The sequence below is a fragment of the Pyrgilauda ruficollis genome, unplaced genomic scaffold, assembly GCF_017590135.1.
Source record: "Pyrgilauda ruficollis isolate IOZ18807 unplaced genomic scaffold, ASM1759013v1 scaffold65, whole genome shotgun sequence".
NCBI classification, from domain to species: domain Eukaryota; kingdom Metazoa; phylum Chordata; class Aves; order Passeriformes; family Passeridae; genus Pyrgilauda; species Pyrgilauda ruficollis.
The window spans coordinates 4,675,111-4,681,712 of NW_024528266.1; positions in this window are offsets into that span (position 1 = coordinate 4,675,111).

The following is a 6,602-nucleotide window of genomic DNA, read 5'->3' on the forward strand; positions in this document are numbered from 1 at the left end:
CCATTCCCAGCTTTACAGAAGCACTAGAAATCTAAAAGAAATATCCAAAGTGTGAACAGAAAAGTAGCTGTGGTTGTCGCTACTTCTTCCTTTGTGTTATATAGTTTGAACCTATTTTTTCACAGTTCCAGCTTAGCTGGCTCCTACTTAGCCAGAGAAGAAGCTAAACTCCTGACTTAGCATCTTGACTAGAAGATAGGTTTAGCAGTTATTATTTTCTTAGCTATTTATGAGATTATGATTTAATTTTCTACAGGTCTTCTGATGTGCTTGAAGTTTTTGTTGGAAATTGTTCTTCCACTAAATTTTTCTGTGTGCTATGAGAATGGGAGACAGAGAGTATCATCATTATTGCACAAGTAGGGATTTGTGGTAAAACAGCAGCTTTACTGTGGTAAAACGGTATGTCTGTTTAGCATAAGTGGTAACTGCATCATTAAGGTGTTTCACAAGGCCTGTCCTCTGTACCTTCTTTTGTATACAGAACAGAGAGCATTGTGAAGTTTGCTTTTGGTTTTGGATTTGCTTGCTTGATTAGGCTTAGCCTAATAACCTCTTTCCCTGCCTCCGTCCTTCAGTGCCCTGCTGGAAGAAATGATCATTCAACAGGAGCTTTTTTATTCTTCAGATTTCATAGCTCCTGTTCATCAGTCAGTCATGAAAAGGTTTAGCTAGGGCGGCAGAAGTTATGCAATTTAAGGATGTTCAGCACTGTCCTATTTATCATGGCTGTGTGTTTGCATTGTGCTGCTGTCATAACAGTGCCAAACCACCTAGATTTTGAACAGTTTGCTTTTTTTTTGTGTAGCTTAAAACACATCTGGAAAACTTGAACCAAAACTTGGTTTCTGATAATTGTTTATGAATGCAAAAGTCTTATTCCTGTCACCAACTGCAAGTGACTCAGTAGGATATTTAGCAGCTTCACAAGCATGCAAGTAAGGATGTTGCAGCAAAGGGGAAAGACCAAAACCAGAAATATGGTGTGTGGCTCTTCATCATGGCTAGAAGGCCAAAGGGTGAGGAAAATCTGAGCCAAAGAACTGATTAGAGACAAGTTTTCTTCTGGAATATGATGCTGAGATGCGCCTTTGCTGGACTGTTTTTACAATAAAGTGAAACTCAGTATGTCTAGAGATGAGTTATGAGAAACAAACAGTAAATAGAAATGAAGACTTTTGAATTTCAAATAATAAAAATTATTTTGTATGAGAAAACTATTTTCTTTCTCAATAAAAGATTTCTTCAGCCATTGAGAGTTTGATTTCTGATCCTCCTGAAAGGCTAAATATATGTTTTCCATTGTCATCAGCATAGCTTATCCCTCTGTTCTTTAGCTGCTACACACAGGACGTGACTGAAGGTGTTAAATTGCTGGCATGGTGAGGTGCCTGTGCCAAAATGTAATTTGTAGGACACAGTCATTCTGTGAAAAGTAATTCTTATTCATTTGCTTTCCTGGTCAGCTAGGGCTTTGAGAGGAAAATACAATATACAAAGTGAGATACTAGCAATTTTTTGGAAGAAACGAAATGGATTGATTCAAGTGGTTCTTCTGCCTGACAGCAGTATATCAGGAGAGGAGGCAAAGGCAAAGTGAAATGGACCATGGTGTAATAAACATTTTCTTAGGTTATTGTGATTAGTCTTCTTTCCTGCTATTATTGTTTTCCTCTTTACATTCTTTGTGACAGTCCTTGACACAAATTAGTGGGGAACCTTCACTGATACTTTTTTTCCCCTAGCTACTGTACATTCTCTATTTTCTCTAGTGTGAGACAATTTATTTGCAATTGTAAATCCAGGCACCTCTTCCTTTTCTTCTTTCTCCAACCTCTCAAGTGCTTGTCTAGTGTCATAGGTGAGATGAACTGACTTCTGTGTGTGCACTGAATACGTTTGCCCATATTATTCTCTTCTTTTAAATTGCTTTAATAACTTCTTTAAAAGTTACATTTGATGACAGAATTATACATCAGTCAGAACGTGTTGGATTGGATCTTGTAGGTTCAGAATCTACATCCTTGAAATTAATGGGTAGCTGCTGTAGCCACCTCAAGTCCACTGAAATCAATTGAAAAGTCACCTACCGGCAAAAAGCCCATTTCCTCTGTCTCCTACAGGGCTGTTTCCAGCTATTTGTTTCCTTACAAACATCCAAATTAAGAGGGATTTTACTGGTGACTTCTCTGATTCTTGAAGCTACTTACTCAGTTACATCTATATAATGCATATAATAAACACACATTGTATATCATTTACATACGTACTCTTACACAAAAAAAAAGTGTGTTTTAAGGTCTCAAGCAAGTTGAAAAGGCATGAATGGGATAGCAGTAATTCAGTGCTGAGTAAAATCAGAAAATAAGACTTTCTGATAGCTTTACCCATGTTATTTATAGAGCATCAGTGACACATCTGTGTTTCACTGTTATCTGAAAAGTGAAACAGGCTTTTTGGCTTGGTTTTTTAATAATAGGAGATATTATCTTATCTTGTGTTATTAAGAGAATATTCTATTTTTTTTTCCTTACCTAAAATAATTTTTAATGGATTGATCTTTATATAAAGCACTACAAAAAACCCACGGATTTAAAATAATATCTATACAGTATTTATGAAAAATAAAATATCAACTCATCTACTTGCGAAAACTAATTGGAATGTTTGTATGAAACTGTGTTCTGTCAGCATAGAAATATTTGGTTGCTCTTCGTTGTACAAGAAAAAAAAGTAAAAAAAGTATAAATTTACACATGATGTTACTAGGTTTTTATGACTTTTGACCAAAAATTATTTTACATGCTAAGTGCTAGAGCAGGATCAGAGTAAAGGGGATTTTGTAATTGCCTGTATAGTGGGCATATGATAATTTAGAAAAGCTGTATCTGCCAATGTGTAATAAATACAGGAGGGAACCTTTGGCAACACAGGAAACTTTTGTCTTGAAATATATCTATTTTGCATGGGAAGTAAAGAAAAAAATGAAAATATTCTCAGCTATTCTCTCAAATGTGCAATACCACTTGTGTCCTGTTCTACATTTTGTAATCTGATTTGTGCCCTGCCTTTTTTAGAATGCATGTTTTTCATCTGAGATAAAAGTGGAAAGGAGATCTGAACTTGGCTTTTCCACATATTAAACCACTGTTGTGGTCTAAATGGTGACAGTGTCTTGTCATATCTTGTGCCTTTGCCTGTGTGACTGTCAGTGGAAAAGAAATTACTGTAAAAACTGATGCACAAGTACTATGCTATTCTTATGATATTTTATCACATACCTTCTATTTCTGAACTTAGAGTTTCTTAAGCCAAAAGTTCTGCTACTTAACTGGTGTTCAGTGAAAGAATTCATTTATTTGTCCAAAATCCCATATGAATCCCCTATGTAAACTTTCATGGAGCCTATTACTGAAATTATTGTGTCTTAAAAACTAGTATTTTTTTACTGGAAGTTTATTTGTTGCTAAATGTATATTTTTTTTCTTCTCCCTAATATTAAGGTTGTTTATCTATCATGTGACCTTTCTTCTTCCTTTGGAATTGGAATGAAAGGAAAAGCAACTGCTTCCATATCAGTGAAATTCAATTTGTGGCTTCAAGAAGTCAGTCTCTTGCACCTTTTCTGCAAACCACTGCACTATCTTGTTTCCGCTATGACATATATTTACAAAGGAGTTCCTATTAATTCGATTTTCTGTATTAATGTTGAAAGAGATTATTTAAGTGAGAACAAGAGTTCAAGTGACCTAACCTTTCTCAATAATTCAGCAAGTTCCAGAGGTATTGTAAGGCAACAGAAAGGAAGGCAATTAATTTTCTGAGGTGAAATGACTTAGGCTAATTTATTTTTTGTGGATGACATATATCACTAGATGAGTTTTGAAGAAGCAGTAGCAAAGGGGGAGGGAGAGGCATGAAAGCAAAATGTAGTAACTAAATATAATTTGTAAAGAATGCATCTCATTAATTTGGCTCGAAGAATTAGCATTTAGATTTGGTGACTAATAATTTTTGAACATCATAGAAGGCAGCTAGATTTTTGTTATCATGTTCTTTTAGGATTATTTTTATTAATTCTCAAGTAACAGGCCACTTTTGATCCTCATTGCTGGTTTTAGAACAAAAACCCAAGTTTTATGTGGAAATGATAAAAAAACCAGTAGACAGCCTTGTTACTGCTTTCCTGATGGCAGATTCAAGGCAGGTGGATTGACAGTGTGTCTGCTCCTGTAAGGTGTCTTTGTGTTAACAGTGATGGTATTTGATCCTCTGGCATTTTAATTAACCATATTAATCTGGCAACAGCATTGTTCTCCTTAAAGAATACCATTCATTTAGGGCTGGCAATAGGTAGAAATATCTTGCTAAAAATGCTTTCTAGCTTTACTGGACTTTTAAACTAAAGATGAACAGCCTTTCCTGTCCAGGTAAACAGCAAAGGAGGAGGCTCACAGCCTGAATTTTTCACAAATGTGCACACCCCTGTTCACACAAACAAATACAGACAAGGATGTTTTGAAGATAATTTCTGTGTCTTATGTTTGAATAAGATGTTTGACTCCAACAAGTGACAAATGAAAACTACTTCTATGGAATTATAAACTTACAAACTAAGCCCCACTGTAGAAAAACACATGCAGCTACTCTTGCCTGATGCAATGGCTCTTACAAGAGAGTAGCTGATAAAAAGACTATAAATGGAGGTCAGGGAAATGGAATTGTAAAAATGAAAATGTAAGTCTTCCTTACCTTTCCTGAGGCAGACAAAAAAAAAAGTTTTGATTAAATCCCTTACATTCCCTTCAGGCTATTGTCTGAAAATAATTTGTTCTCATGTAGCAAGCTCTGGGGATTGAAGCTATTTTATTAATCTTTTACTCTTTTAAAACCAGATGGTGGGTGATGATAAAATGTTTGTTGTCTCCCTAAATTGTTCATGTAATCTAATTTTGTTGAGTAGAATTTGTAGTGGTAGGAATTATGTGTAGAAGTAGCATTTGTAGGCTGAAGAAACTAATTTCTTGTGTCTGACTTCATGTATTCAGGGTTTTATCTAATGGATTTATTTCCAGATTTATCTGATGGAGAAAGGGCCCTCCATCTCTCCTGCTGTAGAGCACACATTTTCTTTTATGGATCATAAAGATAGGGAAATCTTGGGCTGGTGTACGAATTCCAGCATTGCCCTAATGAAATACTGCTGTCTTAGAAAAATGAGCTAATGTTCCCTGCTGCAAAGCAGTGTTTTTCCTTCACGTTCTTCTTCCTTACTGAGTTAGTGTGTGGGATACCCAAGAAGGAAAAGGAAGGGGCAATTGGAGTCTGAACCTGTGGAAGCAGACAATGACAGCTACTAAAATCAATTTACATTCACTATAACAAGAGAGAAGACTGGAGAGAGAGGAATCAAAGAAAGGACTAAAGGGTAAAAGAAAAATCACTGAATAGCAGATTGGAATAGGTGATTGGAAGAAAAGCATTGAAGATAATTGGAAACTGAACTAAATTGTTTGGGGGATGAGGGAGAGGAGGAAAGACTGAAACATTGCTTTTGTCTGTGGTTATATTAAGGATTGTGTAATGATGAATTTTGACAGGCATCCATAGTGATGGATGTGGTTTTATCTGTCAACACAGAGCAGCCTTGTTTAGGCCCCTGTCTTTCAGCAGCAGAATTTTATTCATCCTCCATTACCACAGAGTCCAGATGCTTCTCATGTCTCCAGATTTCAAATTAAAGCATTCGACTTGCAGACTGTTGTCTCTTTTTTTTTTTTTTTTTTTGCAGACAGTTGTTTCTTTTGTGAAATACTGCAAAGCATTCTGCATGGGGGTGGGTTTTTTATTGTTTGGTTTTTTGGTTCTTTTTTATATCTAAACTTTTGAGACTTTCCACTTGGGAAAAAAAATAAAAATCTCCAGTTCTGTGTTGATATTTTTGTCTTGATTCAGGACCAAAGTACATATTGGAATTTCTCATGGCTGTACACTGGAGGCTGGGGTTTTTTTGCATACTATCCAGCTTGTGGTATCTCTTTACCAGCAGCCCAAAGTCATAATGTCCTACGACTACAAATTCTACTCAGGAAATTTTGTTTTGATAATACGGGCATTAAAAAAGGATTTTCTTTATCCAGTTGCAGCTCCCTCACCACAACTGCCATTAATCTGCAGCAATCATCTGTGTTTTTCACTGCTGTCACCTCTTGTTTGAAAAGAACAAACTGTTCTTTTTGTAAAGCAAAGTGCAACCTGGCATTGCAGGTTTATATGACTGACAAATTCATATTGATATGCTAATCAATGTATGTTGTCACCTTTGTGCTGAGCTCTTTCCTGTCAGGATGGCTCTCTGTCCCACAGGCTTTGATTTTTTGCAAGATACTTTGCTAATGCAATTAATCATCTAATCCAGGAAATCATCTCCTGGCATGGAAAACTGACATAATCTTTTCTGCTGTATATACTCTGCATCTTTTGTATGTGGTGGAGTCATAGACTCTTAGATACATCTACAGTGTATTTTATCATTATAAAGTGTTACCAGTCCTAGCTCCAAATCCCATGCATAGGTGCTACTATATATATATATATATATA